General features: G+C 46.8%; 1 protein-coding gene and 1 long non-coding RNA gene across 3 annotated transcripts in view; both read right to left on the bottom strand.

Moving 5' to 3' along the window:
- CAPSL (calcyphosine like) overlaps nucleotides 1-5949 on the bottom strand; it is a 92848-nt gene extending 86899 nt beyond the window's left edge. For both annotated transcript variants that reach the window (XM_029578854.1, XM_029578858.1), the window contains exon 1: nucleotides 5784-5949. The gene's annotated coding sequence lies outside the window, so the exon portion shown is untranslated. The remainder of the gene's footprint in view (nucleotides 1-5783) is intronic.
- Nucleotides 5950-10692: 4743 nt separating this feature from the next.
- Nucleotides 10693-19606, bottom strand: LOC115082209. Its single transcript, XR_003854107.1, has 3 exons — nucleotides 19447-19606; nucleotides 18506-18650; nucleotides 10693-11965 (listed from the first exon to the last, which is right to left on the bottom strand). It is a non-coding gene; the product is annotated as an uncharacterized LOC115082209 (long non-coding RNA).
- Nucleotides 19607-19823: the final 217 nt, after the last annotated feature.

Below are 19823 nucleotides of genomic sequence, written 5' to 3'. Positions count from 1 at the left end.
CTCCACACTCTGTCCAATGTCTGCCTTGTTTTCCCTCAGTCCCCACACCATGTCTCCATCAGTCACTCAGCAGCACCAGCATAACATTCCCCATCCCACACAAAGACAATTAATGCTTGGCAGCCCCAACATAACAGCTCCCATTCCACATCTTCTGCTACTTTGCCCCCCCCCCCCTCTTCCCACCTTCTGTCCAGCACCATTATCTGCCCTAATCCCCCACCCCTTCTCTCCTCTCCAACTTCTGCTGAGCACCAATGTCCTACACCCACCTTCCTCTTTTTCCCTGCCACCACGCCTCTCTTTCTTCTCTTCCCCCGCCCTATGGCTCTCTCTCATACACCCTCTGCCATTACTCCTTCTGATGCTCACACACCCATGCCTCCCCCATCCACTACCACACTTTGTGTATATTTCTCCCATCCTCTCCATTACATCTCTGATTCTCATTCTCTTTCTTCCCCCTCCTTCCAAAAATATCACTATTTCTGGCTCTGTTACCTTTCCTCCCCCAAACCAAAGTCCTGATCCCTTCATGTCAACTGCCATATGCTTGGCAACATAGACCCTGGGGAAGAATAAGGTGCCAGACAGCTCAAGTTACATTACTGACTTCAGAGAGATGGGACAGGTGACACATTTACCTCTCCTTACCCATCTCACAACATTCTTCCCCCTCAACTCTCCCAAAATTCATGTCACTCCCTCAGAATCATCACCATTTCTCACACTAACTCCCCCCACCACCACTACCAAGCATTTGCCACCTTTAGTCACCCATTCTCCCTCTTTCAGCTTTCACTTTTCCCTTGCCCAAAATTATTCAGGCCTCAGCTGCAGGAGCTTCCTTCCTTCTCTCTCCTGTCAGATGAATCTAAGTCTTGGGAGCAGTGTCCACCCCGCACAACAGAACAGAGGACAGCCTTCTATTCCAGGCAGCAAGTGGGGTGGAGTTTAGAAAGGATGGGGAGAGCTGGAACAGGGAGATGAGTAGCTCTTCTCTGCTGTGCTGTCAGCTCCATCCTCATCCCTTTCCCTCCTGTCCTCCATTGCTGCTGGTTGAGATAGGAGGGAAGAACAGAGAAAAGCCTCTGCAACCCTGCTCCATCCCCTCCCTCCTGTCTACAGGCAACCAGCAGACCTGCAAGGACAGGAAGGGAGAGCTCTTTGCTGCTCTTTTGTGCTGTGCTCCCTGCTCTAGCCCTCCCATACTCCTCAATGCTGCCCATTTGCCATAGGGAAGGAGGTCAAGAGCTATATTTTGCACATGAATGTGCTGCATGCAATCCCTGAGCCACAGGTTGGCCACTTCTGTTGTACATGCAATTCCAGGATATGCACTTCTGAAAAGGAGAAGTGAAGCTGACTCAGGAAAAAAAGGGAGATTTTTTTTTCTACCTGAAGTTCAGGTATGTAAATCGGAGAACAGCTTCTGAATTCAAGAAACTTCAGCTTCTCACAGACACACAGCAGCTATTTTAAAGGGGAAGTCTTACATACTCCATAACTCCTCCAAAATTTATAGAATTGAGATTAACATAGAAAATATAAAATGGCAAAGAAATATTCTTCATTAGTGTATTAAACTTTTTCTACTTTTTAGACAAACCTCTGCTCACAAACATTCATTCAAAATGGCGATTTCCACTACACTTTACATCCTCTGATCCCAGGAAATATTGCTCAAATGCATCCACCTTGCTCTTAACATCTGAGCCCAACCCTTGGAAGAAGACACACATAAAAGTGTCCAGTTCCCACTAGTTCTAAGATCACATTTTCTACTATAGCAGCATCTTAGGATTCTTCAACCATACAGAGAGGATCAGGACTCCACAAAATTCTCTCAGGGAAGACAGCTAGAAATCTTGATTCACTCCTAAACTATCTTTAAATGCTCATGGTACAGTTGTGGCCTCAGTTAAAACATTACAGACACACACTTACCCACCAGAATATGGGTCAAATATAGATGAGAAAAGAAAATGCAAAAACTTAATTTTTCTCTTCAGCAGGTGGATGTATTGGGCCAGAAAGTATCTTCAAATTTCTTCCCACTTTGTGTAAAGTAGTGTGATTGCCATGTTAGGCCACTTGGATGAGTAAAAATGACAGCCATTAAACAAAAAAAATCCATGAAGTGATACTTTTTTATTGGACTAACTTAATAACCTACAGCTCGATACAGTAAAGTGGGGCCGCGGTTACCCCACTCCTAACCCGCTTTCTACTCACTTTCCGGCCACGTTAGCCCTTCCTGCGATACACTATCCCCTTTAACCCATCCTTACCGCCTCTTTAAATCCCCGGGTAACCCCTTCCGCCCGCGGCATGTATATCAGATGTAAACGATCGAATTAGCTATTCCCTCCCATACAGTAACGCGCGCCCCGACTATCGCTATTTCACCCTGCCATTTTGCCCCGCGTTTAACCTGCTAACTTACCGCCTACCCTTACCCCTGCGTTAGAGGCAGGGGTAATGGTAGACGGCAAACTTTCCCCCAAAAGAAAACCTCTAAAAACCTAAAATCCCCTCCTCCCGAAGCGACTCGACATTACTTTCTGTTGTTTTCTTACCTTTTGTTGCTTTTCAGCCCCTTCCCTTCTCAGCCGCCCTCCGGAGGGGGCAGCCGGCGGTGAAAGCGGCTCGCAGCGGTCCTCCCCACGCAGGTCCCGGTTCTCCTGGCTCGGCAACAGCAGTACAACAGCTAGGGCTCCATCCAGCTTGCAGCGTTCCTCCCCCCCCCCCCCCACGCAGGTCCCGGTTCTCCTGGTTCGGCGTGAAGTGAAAGCCCACTGTTCTGTGCCCTCTCCGGCACGAGCAGAGCGAAGCGTTCTTTCGTTGGCCGGAGCGTCCGTCGATTTGGGCGCTCCGGCCAATGAAAGCCCATAGACGGGCGCGCGTGACGTCACGGCGTGCATCACCAGTGCCCGTCTATGTGCTTTCATTGGCCGGAGCACCCAAATCGACGGACGCTCCGGCCAACGAAAGAACCCTTCGCTTCGCTCGTGCCGGAGAGGGCACAGAACAGTGGGCTCTCACTTCACGCCGAGCCAGGAGAACCGGGACCTGCGTGGGGGGGGGGGGGGGGGGAGGAACGCTGCAAGCCGGATGGAGCCCTAGCTGTTGTACTGCTGTTGCCGAGCCAGGAGAACCGGGACCTGCGCGGGGGGGAGGAACGCTGCAAGCCGGATGGAGCCCTAGCTGTTGTACTGCTGTTGCCGAGCCAGGAGAACCGGGACCTGCGCGGGGAGGACCGCTGCGAGCCACTTTCGCCGCCGGCTGCCCCCTCCGGAGGGCGGCAGAGAAGGGAAGGGGCTGAAAAGCAACAAAAGGTAAGTTGGCACATGTCGAGCCACTTCGGGAGGAGGGGATTTTCGGTTTTTAGGTTTTCCTGGGTTAAAGTTGGGATCCACTTCCTGGTGCCTGTCATTTCAAATGTCATTTGAAATGACAGGTACCAGCGCACCCAGGATACTGTATAGGCGCTGTATTAAGCGCCTATACAGTAAAATAGGTTGCACGGGCCTAACGCTTCGCCTAACGCTTTGCATACATGGCTTGCATTTGCAAGCAATTTAGAGTATCGAGCGATATGTGATCAGAACAGTGCGTGGGGCAAACAAGGGTGCGCCCGGCACTGCCGCACTCTTTCTAACGCGGCCTTACTGTATCGACCCGCTAGTGTTTTGAGGCAGCTTTAAATCCTAATCATTGATTATCCCATTTACAGCTTAATTGATTTTAACCATTTTCTTCATAAATGAAAATTTCCAAAGTCTGTTTTGCCCTGTATGTTTAGATTGTAAGATCTAATGAACCAGGGACTGTCTTGTATAGTTTTTGTTGTTGTTGATTTTTGTTTTATTGTTTTACAATGCTGCCTATGCTGAGTAGTGCTATAGAAATGATAAGTAATAGTAGTTATAGATTTTTGTAAATTCACCTTTATTTCCTCCCACTTTGTGGGAAATTTTTCAGAACAACCAACAATGCTCAAAAGCAACAGATCTGCATTCATATCTGCACTATGGACAATAGCATTGGGGTGGCATAGAGGTACCTGTGCATAAATAAAGGGATTCACGGTAACAGGTAATATACAGAGAGCTCTTAATCCTGCATTATGTCTAGGGCACTAAAGGGAGCTCTCTTCAGCCTTACTAGCACTCATCTCTGAGAGAAGCTTATCACAGGGGTGGGCAGAGACACTAAAGTTTTGGGCTGAAGGTGAAAGCCAGAGCATTTAGTGACTACATGTAGCCAACTAGCTCCATTTTTCAGGACAGATTGAGCCTGTCCTGGTTTTACAATACTGCATAAATGGACTTGTACTTCTAATTTCCCTCAAAAGTGCCACTACAAGAGCATGCATAAAGTGGAGTAAAACCAGCATTGGATCGACCTGCCCTGAGATAATAATGGAGCCAGTTGGCAACCCTAGCCTCCTATCGGGCCGATACAGTAAAAATCGCGGGAGAGCGGGCAAGCGCCTGCTCTCCCGGCACGCGCACAAGACACTCTCCTGTGCGCGTGATACAGTAAATTAATTTATTTAAATTAGCGCCTCTTTTTGGACAGGAGCGGAGGCTGTCAGCAGGTTTGACAGCCGACGCTCAATTTTGCCGGCATCAGTTCTCGAGCCCGCTGACAGCCATGGGTTCGGAAACTGGACGCCGGTAAAATTGAGCATCCGGCTTTCAACCCGCGAGCCGCAGGCCCATTTTACATTTTTTTTTTAAACTTTTTTTTAACTTTTGGGGCCTCCGACTTAATATCACCATGATATTAAGTCGGAGGGTGCACAGAAAAGCAGTTTTTACTGCTTTTCTGTGCACTTCCCCGGCGCAGGCAGAAATTAACGCCTACCTTTGGGTAGGCGCTAATTTCTTAAAGTAAAATGTGCGGCTTGGCTGCACATTTTACTTACTGTATCATGCGGGAATACCTAATAGGGCCATCAACATGCATTTGCGGGCGCTATTAGGTTCGGGGGGGGGGGGGGGTTGGACGCGCGTTTTCGATGCGCTATTACCCCTTACTGAATAAGGGGTAAAGCTAGCGAATCGAAAACGCGTGTCCAGGCGCGGGTTAACAGTGCACTCCACCGGAGCGCACTGTACTGTATGGGCCTGTAGGTGGGTGAGGCCCAGAGCACTGCATGACATTGGGAATGTAAACCTGGGTCCATGCAGCTTGTGCAGGGCTGGTCCTGGATTAAACCAATAGGGATCAGGACACAGGTGGTAAGTATAAATCACAATGGATCAGATGTACTAAGCATTTTTCCCATATAGATATCAAATGGGGGGGGGGGGGGGGAGGAGGGACTCTTTAGTACATCAGGCCCACGGTTACTTGACACTTTAGCCACAAGGGCAGAGGTGGGGTATTAAACCTTGGAAGAAGGTTAGAAGTACCAAAGGGAAAAGAAGGGGATGCAGCAGTGGCACTCAGGGAGGGGACAGTGGGGGATGAGAACAGCGGAGCTATCCGGGATGGGGTTCGATTGAGGCGGGGGGGGGGGGGGGGTTGTGAGAGAAAGAGGAAGCAGGGATGTCGGGGGAAAGTAGATGAAGGAGAGAAAATCACTAGTGGCATCTGGAGAGGGGAAAGAACAGCGGCAATACCGGAGGAGGGAGGGAGAAGGGTAAGTGGGGGAAACTCAATGACGATGCCTAAGCCAGAGAATAGAGAGCTATCTTAGCAGGCTCCCTCAAGGCAAGGGATGTGCTGCGGCCAACTGGCGCTTATGCCCTTTCGATGGGCCAGAAACTCACCCTGCCCGCCTGGACACCGGGTCTCCTCAGAAAGCGCCCCGCTCTCACTGTTAAAATAAGATGCGCGTTGATCCCCCTTTCAGAACGCTGCGTTCAGCCCAAGTTACGAAAGAGCCTTTACCACCTTCAGCTCTCAGACAAATTTTCGTAACCCGCAGCTTCTACCTGAAACTATGGACGCTCCCCTCCTTGAGTTTCGGACACTCTCCCCGCCCCCTTATCCCTCTGGCCTCGCCTCGCAGGCTCTCATTGGCTTAGCGGGGTAAGGGGCGAGAAACTCCGGATACTGATGGGTGGGATTACCTATCGGTCCCCAGTAATTTTACACGTCCCCTCCCCCGCTCCTGTTGCTTGCCCGAGGCACCCGGGTGCTGTTGCTAAGGAAATGCAGGTTGCTGCGTGGCTCGAGGACAAAAAAACCCAGCGTTGGCCGCGCTCAGGCTGGCGGTGTGTGTCAGGTGGGCCAGGTCCCGAGGCATACACAGCTCTCTTAATTATCAAATTGTACTTAAATGCAAACTATAATGGTAGCTCTGAGAGAGCTGAAGAAAAATAGAAATTCCAGGCATCACAGAGATTTTGTTCTGAGAAATAAATCTCTTGTATAAGGTGAAGTAACCTTGTGTAAACAGAAAATGTCAAAAGGTTTTGTAAATTAAAAAAAAGTGGAGTCTCATTAATAAGGATAATTAGAACAAACTGGCTTTTTGCTGTCCTTCCTTTAGTTTGCACAACATTTTTCATGTTCCCCTCATTCCCTTTTGTACGAGCCCTGCGCTCGTTAAATAATTCTTACGGGCCGAAGCAGTAAAGTGCGCTCAGTCTGAGCGCACTGTTAGCCCTCATTTGGCCGTGCATTTTCGCCACGCTATTTTTACCCCTTATACAGTAAGGGGTAATAGCGCGTGGAAAATGCAGCCAACCCCACCGAAACTAATAGCGCCCGCAACATGCAAATGCATGTTGATGGGCCTATTAGTTATTCCTGCGTGATTCAAAAAGTAAAATGTGCAGCCAAGCCGCACATTTTACTCTCAGAAATTAACGCCAAAGGCAGGCGTTAATTTCAGCAGGCACTGGCGAAGTGTACAGAAAAGCAGAAAAAATTGTTTTTCTGTACACTCTCTGACTTAATATCATAGCGATATTAAGTCGGAGGCCCCAAAAATTAAAAAAAAAAAAATTAATTTAAAAAAAAAAAGTTTAATTAAAAATAAAATGTTTAAATCTGCCCACAGCCTGTAGGTTGGAAGACGGACGCTCAAGTATGTCGGCGTCCGTTTTCCGAACCCATGGCTGTCAGCGGGTTCGAGAACCAACGCCGGTAAAATTGAGCGTCGGCTGTCAAACCCGCTGACAGCCACCGCTTCTGTCAAAAAGGAGGCGCTAGGGACGCATTAGTGTCCCTAGCACCTCCTTTTACCGCAGGCCCTCATTTGCATTTTTTGTTTTTCTGAATCGTGTGCTCAGGAGAGTGGCCTGGGCGCGCGCCGGGAGAGCGGGCACTCACCCGCTCTTCCGTGGGTTTTTCTGTATCGGCCCGTTCGAGCTGAGAGATTCGGCGCCTCTTACTCCCCTCTTAGGCGCTGCTGCTCTCCTTCTCCCTACCCCGAGTCCTCCTTCGCTGGTCCCAGCTGGTACCGTACAACCGTGGCCGATTCCCATCCCTGAGGGAGGGGAGAGCATATGTCTCAGTATATTCCCTTTAAGAGCCAAACAGCCTGGCTGTTTATCATTTTCTTTTATCCTGGGCTGAAGTGAGGAGGTGAGAGGTGCTGTCCTGCCCTGTCATGTTACAGTGTCACACACCTCTGAGTGGGACTGGGAAAGAATCCCTCTCTCCTTCCTGCCCCTGAGGTCCTGGGTTCGGTGGTGGCCTGCAAGCAAGGATACAGGCAGGAAAAATGCACATATAGTTCATGCAGATTATATATAACAAGGCAGGTCGAGTTTGTTACTGGGGATCTTGCTTCTCAATAGTTCTGCAAAACTTTTCAGTTTCTCTGTATTGCAACTCTACCTCTGACAGCACTTTCTTTGGGAGTCAATGAAATAAAACTGTGCTAAAATCAGAGAAAAATTTTAGCAAGGGTTTACTCAAGCTATAAACCCACAATATTATTGGAAGCACTTGTAGGGATATGCATTCGTTTTCAACAAAATAGACAATGGCAATGAAATTGTCTATTTTGTCGTTTTTGGGAGCGCCCTGAAACGAAAAGAAAATTGACAAAATTTCGTATTTCATATTAGTGCGCACTAACATCTCGTTAGTGTACAATAACTATAGTTTTCCTATTTACAGGCTTAATGCGCACTAATGGGACTTTGGTGAGCACTAACTAGATGTTAGGGCGCATTACGTCCGTTAGTATACACTACCTAGTTTTCTAATTTTTGAGTTAGTGCACCCTAATAAAACGTAGGGAGTACTAACTGGATGTTAGCCAATTGGAATGCAGAACCATATCTCTAGCTAACAAACTGCTCCCCAATTGACACTTTTTAATTTATTGGTAACATTTTTTGTTAGTGCACGCTAATATCCAGTTAGGGCGCATTAACTGGATGTTCGCCAATGGCAATGCAGAAGCATACCTCTAGCTAACGAACTGCTCTCCAATTGACACTTTTAAACTTATTGGTAACATTTTAAGAGCCAAACAACTTTAGTTATTACATGCTAACATCCAGTTAGTGCCCCCTAAGTCCTATTAGGGCACACTGACTCCAAAATTAGAAAACTAGGTAGTGCGCACTAACAGGACTTAATGCACACTGCCATCTAGTTAGTGCGCACCAAAGGCCTGTTAGTGCGCACTAAGCCTGAAATTAGGAAAACTGTTTAGTGCGCACTAACAGGACTTAGTGTGCACTAACATGAATTTAACTCCAAAATTAGGGAAACGCAAAATAAATACCTCCCGAACCATTATAAAAATGAAATTTGACAGATAGCAACCCGAAATGAAAATGACACAAAAAAAAATCTGTGAACATCCCTAGGAAGCAGTAAGCTAAAGGCATGCAAATGGCCCATGAGTAAAAAAGAGGATGCTAAACATAGACAGGCCAATGCAATAAGGCACGCCCAGCCTAATGCACAGGTTTTCTTGCAATGAGGTGTGCAGTAATAAAGGCTGATGCAATAAGGTGTGCGTTAAAATAAGCGCTCATATTTAGCGCTTTTTTCCTAATATGCCCATAGCCACCTCTCCTGGGCACCCAATGCCATATTTTAATGAGCTGCTGCGTTAAAAGGGACACGCTAGGGAAGAATTATGTGACCCTAGTGCTGAAAAGCATTGGGCAGCCAGGGGATATGGCTGTGCACCCATAATTGCAACAGGAGCTCAATACAAGTGTCTGTTTTATCCCAATTCAGGTCAATTTCTGGATGCCAAATATACATGCACAATAGCAAGGGGTGAAATTGGCCTGGAGTGTGTCTATTGTGCATGTATATTATATGTCCAGAATAATTTTTTTCATCAAGCTGTTACATTATAACTTTATTCTTAAACACCACAAGAAGTAGGTTTTTAAGAATAAAGGGAGGAAGGAACCACATAGGACATTATTTTTTAAATTTCTCCTGAGCCCTCGACTCGCGGATTGATTTAATGCCAGCTCCAGGGTTGGAATTAAATTTGTCGCGTTGAAAAGTGTATATTTGGTGCCCAGTGATTTTCTACATTGGGGGCTAATAGCTAATAGCCCCATCTATATGGAATTTACATGTGATATCAGCTACACAGTTTTTGGACACGCTAATCTCCTTATTGCATCGGGTGCTAGTCTAGTGCACCCAAAATGCACATCCAACTGCATGTAAATAGATGCACTAGGCTGAGCACACTTTATTGCATCGGCCTCAAAAACTGCACTTTTTTTTACTCACGAGCCATTTACGTGCAAATCCATACTGAACAAACATGGCTCTCATGCTGGCATGCTTCCACCATCCCAGGTTGTTTTTTTTTTGTATTTTGGAGAGGCTGGTACTAACTAAGACACAAATAATTTGGGAAGTTTAACTTCACTTCTAAGCCAAGAGCTAAATTTCCTGTGGTAAAAATATGGAGGCAGTGCAGTCCTTTGTTTACCATGCATCCCTCCATTGCTAATATGCTCATTACCCTGCAGTTTGCATTTACACCTATAAATCCATGCTAAGGTCAGCATGCTTTATTACATCAGTCCCTATGGTAGCAATGGCTTTAGTATGGCTTCTATTCTGTACACACATAGACACACACACACTCTCCCAATAGCATTCCCCTCTTTCTCTCTGTACCCCTTTGACCAGCAGCATCCTTTCCTCGCTTTTGCCATCTTCTGCCCAACTTAGCACCACTGTTGTGCACATATCTTTTCCAAGTGAGCAATGAGGGAGAGGGGTTCCATCGGCTGGTGTTTATTACTTCCCCTTCCCCCTTTCCCCCTCTCCTCCCCAACATACACACACACACACACCCACCCATGAGCTATTTCTGAACACTGGGGCTGCTGCTTACTGCTGCTGCCTCCAGGAACGTGAGCTTCATTTCTCTCCTTCATTCTCTCCAGCTCTCTTCTCTGCTCCCATCTCTCCCTTCAAAGCTCTCTTTTCTTCTCATTCCTCCTCCCTAGCTTTCCTCACATCTTTCAGCTAACTCATCTAACTCTCCATTGCATTTTCCTTTCTCCTTCATTTCTTTAACTACAGAACCATAACTAGGCATTTTAGAGCCCCAGGCAGGCAAGCATATTTCACCCCTCCCCTCCTATAAGCAAGTTTAGGGGTGCAGGGTCCTATCTGCTACAGGACACTTTCAGTTGCTCTCCCACCTTACTTCACGATCCTAAGTCAGGAAAAAGACAACTCGTTCTCCTCAGAAACAGGCTTTTATTTATCAGATTTGGCAGGATATAGCAGTTAAAAAATAACAACCATTACTTTCTCCTACATCCTGGCTACTAAGCACTAGTTTACCCTAAAGAAAGTTCTTACCATGGGTGAGTTCACACATGCCATAAACCTTAGCCTGCTTAATAAATTAATACTTATGGCTAACTTACCCCTGGTCCTGACTTCAGGTGATCTCCCCTGTTTACCTCTGAAGCAGGCTTTGGCTGGAGAGCTGGAGAATGAGAACAAGCGAGGAGACTTGACTCTGGGACGGGTTCTAGCAGAGCTACCAGCTGTCTAGGAGCTTGCTTCTGGGTCTCTTCCCATACTGACAGAGCTGTCAGGCTGCTCTCGGCTCCCCATCACCTCGGATTGCTCACCACCATCTCTCGTCAGGGCAACTCCTCTCTCTGGGCTCCGGGCCACACTTAGTCTTCTTCCTCCTTGATAGTTGAGGATGTGGGCTGCTTCAGGTTTGCTCTTTCTTTTTGGGTCACTCTTCTGGTTTCACCTTCAGGGTTGCTCTCAGGGTTCGCTTCTTCAGGGTCTCACTCCCCTTTCAGGGTCTCAGTCCCAGGTTCCTTATTTTCTCCCCTGTCTTATACTTTCCAGATGATAAATATGCATAAGCTCATTCATAATCATGTGGTGGGTGGAGGGTCTTTGCCACATTGTAGATCTTTTTCCCCCTCCCCATTTCTTCAGGGGGAGAACTGCCACGTCTGTGTGCCAAGCTGTTATGCCAGAGTGTTTTTCTTTGTCTCAGACTGCCACCCCCCTTCCAAGGATGGGGTTCTTTCTGAACTCTGGACTTGTTTATTTATTTTATTTATTTATTTAGTGTTTTTCTATACCGGCATTCGCGATATGGATCACATCATGCTGGTTTACATTTAACATGGGGTGTAAAATGAAGATATAATAAAATAAAACTATAACAGGTGCGGAAAACACTGAAGTTACAATAAAACAGGGATGTTCAAAACTGGGAGCAGAAGAAAAGGCGAGAGGAATTTAACAGAAAGAGCAATTGTTTACAATGTTCTAGGATTGTTACAATGTTTGGCCAGTCCTTGGCTCCTGCTTATGAGCTTAATTTGTTGCTTTGTCTCTCTGTCATCTTTTTTATTTAAACAGGCACTTACAAACAGGCAGATCTAGATAACATATCCTTCAGTGTAAAGTTCTCATCTGGGCAATGTTTCTTCATCTCTAGAATCATAATTGTAGTCAGCAACTTCTGCCGTGTCTTGGTCTACAGACAGTTCCACAGTGTGAGAGTCTTTATAGCCTAAAAGATATACCAGGTTTTCATCAAAGTTGATTTCATGGCCCCAAAACACATTTAGGATTTCTACCTCTGTGGGAATTGGGTCTGGCTCTAGGTAGTATAAGGACACTCCCCCTATAGTAACTATTGAGTTCTTAGGTACTGTGACTAAAGAAACATTGCTAGGTAAGAAAACTTTACTAGTAACATCATGCTTATTAGAAATAGCAAGTTCTATCAGAGGGGTGCTAACTAATCAAACATTATTTAGAACAGCAACCTTGGTTTTGGAGAATTCATCATATTTTGTCATGGTAATCTTACATTTCTCTCGGATGTTTTCTGGGGACAAACCACACAGAGCTTCTGTAGTATCATTAAGAAAAGGCTTACCGGGACATAACCAATGTATGGCCTTTGTTTGTTGGCATAGGCCTAAATTAGGAACTATATATTGCTTTGGGTTGTTGCTCTGATAGGCTAGAAGGGCAGGGGTATCTTCACGCAGGTATATATTTTTTGCCCAGGTACCTACATTATTTACTTGTTTCAATTGGTAAACATTCTCAGGTAAAATGAAAGGCAAATTTAAAACATACGCAACCTCCATATTCGCAATGTCCACATAAGGAGGTATAGCATTACCTATATGATAAGCAATCTGGACCTGGATAGGCTCGATGTTACTTCGGGTAATTTTAGCAAAAGCATCTGTAATGACATCTGGAGAGACTAAATAGATTGGAATATGTCCTTTCATTAAGTTACTCATGCTCTTGTCCAGTTGTCTAAACAAGTTATTGGTGAGCGCTTGAATGGGCTGGATAAAAGAACGGTCTTCACTCAGCATGGTTTTAATGGTGGTATTGTCCTCTCGGTTATGCTCAGTTGTTTGAGAATGTAACTTAACCAAGGTTTCACTGTTACTTGAGAAGTTAACTGTTCTTGTTGGTGTCATATCTGTTTAGAAATACTTTTCAAACCATCCTGCAACTCTTTAACAGTGTTCTGCAAATTGTTTTTACAGACACTGCATTTGCAATGGACATGGATGCACCAAAGAGGGAATGTATGGGGAGACACACAAGAGTAGTTCTGTCCAGTGGGAACTACTACTCTGTATCTCCCAAAGGTACCAGGATTGCTTTTTGATATGCAATAATAAACTTACATTTGTTTCTACTAAATTTGGTATGATACCTTTGTGTTCATGGGGCAGCGCCTTTAAGTTGATTTAATGCTTAACATTGGCACTAGTGAATACCATCTCTAGGTGTCAGGAAAATAACATAGTATCTCCATACCACAATGGAAATGGTTACTACTTATACAAATCCCCCCAGTTCTGGCTGAAAGCCCTGCAGGAAGAGTTATACAGAAGAAAAAATAATACAGTAGCTACTGTATATCAAAAAAAAAATCCCACCAAGTATGACATAGGGTGCCAATATTTCCACAAGCTCTCCAACAAAGCTCAGACACACTTGGATACTTACGATGCAACCTTTCTGGAGTCAAATACCAGCGAAAAAGAAGTTTATAACAGTTCTCTTGCAACAATGCTGAAATAGAACATTTACTGGCAGATAGGTATACTAAGCCCCAAGTTTCCTGGGACAGGGCTACCCTTAGGTCCTTTCCCCATGCCACAATATGTTTAAAAGGTTCTTTTATGACTCCATTTAGGAGACTATAAATCTTAGACACTAGCCCCCATTTCATATCAACCTCCTCACAGAAATACTTAAACATAGATTTTCCTTGTTGCAAAAATGAAAGAATATTCTGGGAGAGTAAAAAATGCTGCACCTGGGCGTAGGCCAAAAAATCTGAGGGTCATAAATCATAGGTGTCAGCAAATCAGAAAAACTCATCAAGAATCCATGGGAGAGAAGATGAGTGAGACATCTAATATCTCATAAGCTCCAGATCACAAAAGTGTTATTCTGCATGCTAACAGCAAAATCAAAATTGTGAAAAAGATAGAAGCATTAAAATAACATCTCTGCATTAATGGTGGGGGTGGAAGGGTAATAGAACCAAAATGTTACTAAGAGCCAAGAGAAACAGATAAGTATGAAAAAAAAAAGTGTGAAACTTGCTGGGCAGACTGGATGGGCCGTTTGTTCTTCTTCTGCCGTCATTTCTATGTTTCTATATATCTCCTGCCAACAAAAACCAACCTCTACTGAACCCAAGCATGTAGCATCATGTTAAGAGCACATGGAAGACATAATAATGGTCACGACGTAGATCACGTGTTGCGCTAATGGACCCTTGAACCGAGGGTGAGTTGACACTACCTGTGGGGAGGAGCCCCACAGGTCCCCACCATCGGTAGGTGAAGCTGGAGACAGGCAGAAACCCCTCTGGAGCTTCACAAATACCAGCCCACGTTCACCTTAGGATGAGCCCTCGGGTACCAGGGCCAGCTGGACTTACATGGGGCCTCTGATGGAGGCAGATAACATCTCTCGTGGTCAGATTCCAGGCAGGGGTCAGAGGTAGGCAGCATCTCTCATGATCAGATTCCAGGCAAGGGTCAGAGGCAGGCAGTGTCTCTCGAGGTCGGATTCCAGGCAAGGGTCAGAGGCAGGCAACATATCTCATGGTCAGTGTCTGGTCCAGGGTCAAAGCCAAGGAGGTCCAAGAAGCAAAGAAGGAGAAAAGGAACTCAGGAAGCAACCCACAGCTCACCAGAAGTGAAGAGATCTGTTGCCAAGGCGTCTGCTAGCAGCAGGGTGCAGCCTTACATAAGGCTGAGGGGCTGATGTCATCAAGGAGGGCCGGCAGCACTTTCCCGCCACAGGAAGTCCTGTGTGAGAGGAAGTTGGCGGCGTCCCAGCTGCAGATGAGGCAGGGGAGGTGCGTGGAGCATAAGTATGGAGAGGCTTGCATCAGTAGCAGCTCCACTGTCAGGGAGCCCAGGCCTGCTCCAGTCATGGTGGGGCAACCACGAGTGAGAGAAGCCGGTCGCAGGGCTCCGTGGCCGGCAAGAGTAACAGTACCCCCTCCTCTAAGCCCCCATCCTGAGGGTTTTGGCTTCTTGGGGTGGGAGGCATGGAATTATCTTATCAGGTTTTTATCTAATATGTTGGAGGCCGGCTCCCATGTGTTCTCTTATGGGCCAAATCCTTCCCAGGCGAGAAGATACTCCCACCTATGGCCTCATCTCCTGAAATCCAAAATGTCACATACCTGGTACGACGTATCACTCTCCGCTGCAACTTCTTGAGATTCCAGCATCTTCCACAAAGGCCAGGAGAGTACCAGGGGTTTCAGGAGGGACACATGAAGGAGTTGTGAATCCTTAGGAAGGTGGGCAAGCGGAGCTGATAAGTCACCGGGCCTAGTTGATGAAGGACCTTAAAGGGACCGATGTACTGTGGGGCCAACCACATGTAAGGAAGTCTGAGTCGTATGTACCAGGAACTAAGCCATGCCTTCTTCCCGGGTTTGAACTGGGGAGAAGGTCTTCGTTGGAGATCAGCACATATTTTAGCTCTTGAGAAGGCCCTAGCCATGAGCTCATTGATCCTAAAAGCTCCAAAAAACACAAGCACAAAAGCTAACCGGAATAGACAACATTCATACTGTGACATGCAAATACCCAACAACACGTTCCATAACCGTAGCAAAATGTCATGAGTAATAGGCCAGGCTCCTGTGCCACCCCTATAGACCAACCCAGCAACAAACGACATACTATAAAACATCCCATGAGGAATCCCCAACCGTGGACATGCATAAAAAAGGAAAACCCCAAAAGCTGTCTAGAAATCGCAGCCTTTGAAGCTCCCTCAGCCTTTGCTTTCTCAATGAACTGCAACAAGAAGATATCAGGAAACGGACCCCATCTCCAATCCAAAGTTACAAGAAAAGACACCACCTTGTCAGCTCCTTTCACGTAACCCGTCCACATAGAAGGGGCTAAAGATGCTCGGAGCAGCTTCCATGCCTCCGGGAACCAAATTTCCATAGGAAAGGAGGTACAGATGCTCCAAACTGATCTGCCTCTGGGGTAAGCTTCTAGAACAAGTCCCACTTGCAAAGAGAAAGAAAATCGGCCAAAACATTAGAAACCCCTGGAATATGACGCACCCAAGCACTCACATTTATTTTCATGCAACGGAGTACAAACTTACGTAACAAATCAGAGACCAGTAAGCATTTTTCAGCTCTCATTAATAACCTCAGCCACACCTAGGTTATCACGCCAGGAAACCACCGTTTTGTTACGGAGACGCGAACCCCACAAAAATACAGCAACCACTATTGGGAACAACTCTAAAAGGGTAATATTTTTGTTGTACCAGCTGACTTCCATTCTTCCGGCCATGAAGCGATGTACCAGGATCCCTGATAATAAGCACTGAAGCCAAGTGAGCCAGCAGCACCCGTATAAAGCTCCAAGTCATGATTCGATGCCCCGTTAGATTGCCAAAGCAAAAGACCATTGAATTTTTCAAAGAACCAATCCCAAATAATCAAAATGTCACGGATCCTTTGTGTAACCCGAATGCAATGATTCCTGTTCTTTACACCAGACATCGCAAATGACAATCTTCTCAGAAAATCCCTCCCCATGGGAATAACCCGATAGGCAAAATTCAAACTATCCACTAAGAATTGTACATGTTGCAAGGTCAACTTTTACCAGCATAGGGCTCTTCCAACCATTCTCCTCAAACTTTCAACCTTCTCAAAGGGCAAACACAAAATCATAGCAATCAAATCAAGCTCAATATCCAGAAAAACTAAATGAGTGCAAGGCCCCTCTGTTCCCCCCACTCCTGCGATAAGGATACCAAAACTGGCAGCAATCTCTAAAAAGCATCACAGCACATCACCACAATCAGTCAAATCAGCCCAGCCCACGACAAAGAAATCATCTAAATAATGAACAATATTTGCCGACTCAGATTGCTGTTCCAGAACCCAATGAAGAAAAGTACTAAAAGCTTCAAAGTATACACATGAAATGGAACACCCTATAGGCATACATTTGTCAAAGTAATACAAATCATTGAAAAGAAAACCCAGAAGCGAAAAACTCTCTGGATGAATGGGTAATAGCTGAAAGGCAGACTCAATATCCACCTTGGCCATCAAAGCACCCGGGCCATTGCGCTGAACCAACCGCACCACCAAACCAAAAGAAGCATATCGCACTGCACAAAGCTCCCCAGGGATAAAATCATTCACGGAACTACCTTTGGCAAATGACAAATTATGTATCAATTAAATTTTCCAGGCTCATTTTGTGGGACCACCGACAGAGGTGACAAAACCATATCTTGAAAAGGTGGCTCCACAAAAGGGCCCGCAATATGTCCCAACCCAATTTCACACTGCAACTTATCCAAAATCACATATGCCATTTTCCGTACAGAAGGACAATTCTTTCCCCCTCCCACTCCAACCGGTCCCATAAAAGGAATCTGAAAACCAAACAAACCCACGGAGCAAAAGAAGCACAACATCCACCTTCGGATAAACTTCTAACCAAAGCAACAGTGCAGCCACCCGCACCAGAGTAGGAGCCCGCTCAAAAGCCTCACTTGGGACCACCCTTCGCTGCGGCTCCCCCAACAACTCCATCACCTGATCGCTTGACACATTTAGAGCCTGGGTGACTGGCCCCACAACTAGAGCACGCATGCCAGAATTTACAATCTGGGAAGTTACAAGTGGATCGATTGAAGTGCCAGCAAATGTCAAGTGGACCGGTTCCAGTTCGACCCGCACCATTCAAAGTGGGACCCCCTTGAAAGGGATGCCCACGGGGCCAACAGCTACCCCACCTATGCTACCTGTCGAAGTGACAGGGACCTTACTATTCATCTGTGTCAGCCATAAGCCGACATCACGTGTACCCTAAGACATGAACTTGTTCTCTTCCATACGGTCATGAAATTGTTCATCATAATTGAGCCAAGACCAACCCTCATATTCCTTACTAGCAGCCAAAATAACATCAGCATAAGCCAACAAAGGCCCGTACTGAGAACTATTATGATGACTCACTACGCTAGCTAGCTGCAGAAAAGACTGAATCCAATTAAGGATGTTATGTGTCACCTTTTTCTGGGTCCCAGGAACACGGTACCCCCCCCCCCCCCCCCCTCTTCTTCTTCTCTTTTCACCTTTTTCTCTGACCTTCCAACAATTGAAAAATATCGATATACTTCCTCTGCCTTATTTTCTTCCTGAGGGACCTAGGTACTGCCTCCCTTAATTCCAAGAAAGTTACCAAAGCCAGAACCCTCCTATCAACCCCTTTCTCTCCGGGCCCTTCACTGCCAGCTGCCGAATCATACGAAGAACTTGAGGAGGAGGAAGAGGAAGACAAAGAGGAATCAGAAGAACTCAACCTAGCATGTTTCTTCCTAAGCTTAGACTTATCACTCTTCTTACTCCCAGTAGAATCACCAGACTTAACAACAACAAAAGGAGACTCTCCCGAGTCTGTCACACCCCCTGATGAACCCACAGCAATAGGAGCTGAGACAGACTAAGTCAAACCCTCATTCACCCTACTTGAGATATCAGTCACCTCACCCTGTCACGCTGCACTCGGGTCAGCCTCCCTCATAGTCTGCATCGAAGGACAGGTAACATTGGCCGCCGCTGACACAGGATCATTTGGCAATCCTTCTTCACGGGAGGGACCTGGACCATCAGCAGGTTCTCGCACAGTCTGAGCCTGTGAAGAAAAGGAAGCAGCCAAACCAAACAACCCCTGCGACCCAAAACCCCCACAAGCCGCCCTCAAAGCATCGGCTGCCAAACACCCTGGCCGGAGGGGCCAAACAGGACTCCTGTATCAAAATCAGACGGCCAATAACCATTTGGGCTGCCCCAACTACCCCTGACTGAAGAAGGCAACCTCCCTTGGAAACAGGCCCCTGACAAAGGCACCACGGGACCCTCCTCAGGAGGATAATGGCCCAGACTATCCCAAAAACCCCTTCTGTTTGAGCTCTGACCCACAGCCCCCATACCCCAATCAACAGCAGAACCAGCACCGGGAAAGACAACCTGCCCATCTCCCATCACAGCCTGAATATTGGAGCACGAAGTCATCCAATCAGGCCACACACTGCCCAGCTCCCCTTGCTCCACATCAGCAGCACCACCCACACAAACCCCTGGGGCCCATCCCACCACAGGGGTAGGTAAAGAGACACCAGGTTGCCCAAGAAAAGGCAATCCTGTCTGACCTGCAGCAGAGGCAGCAGCCCCAGGTCACTACGACTCCACAGCCACACCACCAACCCCCACCTCATCAGCTCCCCCCGCCCCCTCCATGAGGTGGAAAAAGAGCGGACCTGGATAAAGCCCATGTCGCTTCAACAGCTGCAGCCTTCACCTCCGAAGAAGACAAACCAGGACCGCGGCTACGAGCGCCAATGTGCCACAGGAACTCACAGCCTCCGCACTCAGGCTCGCTGTCACAAATTTACTTCCCCCGTCGGTTGTGTGCCACTCAGCGCACTCACCGAAAGAAGCACAGACTCATCAGTAGGCCCAGATGGGCCGCTCGTACCAGCAGCTGTCAAACTGCTCTTTCCTACAGCAGCCGCCTCCGCCTTCAGACTCACACTGCCCTCTGGCTCTGCCGACGCAGCCTCCATAACTCACCCCGACAAGGAAAGAATCTTGAATCTGCAAAAAAAAAAAAAACAAACCTCAGTGAGGGCAAGAAAGGGCCGATGCAGCGGCAGAACAGCAATGGCAGGCAAAAGCGCTTGACTGCCGCAACTGACAGGAAAAGGTCACGACTCCTCCCCTTCCTTATGAGCTCTGCGCCCCAGGAGCCAATCAGCTTCCACCCTTGTGTGGTTTGAATAAAAACCACAAGGTTCACTGTCCTAAT

The sequence above is a fragment of the Rhinatrema bivittatum genome, chromosome 1 (assembly GCF_901001135.1).
Source record: "Rhinatrema bivittatum chromosome 1, aRhiBiv1.1, whole genome shotgun sequence".
Classification (NCBI taxonomy): domain Eukaryota; kingdom Metazoa; phylum Chordata; class Amphibia; order Gymnophiona; family Rhinatrematidae; genus Rhinatrema; species Rhinatrema bivittatum.
The sequence above is the reverse complement of the archived record's forward strand: the minus strand, read 5'-3'. Positions and strand labels throughout refer to the sequence as shown.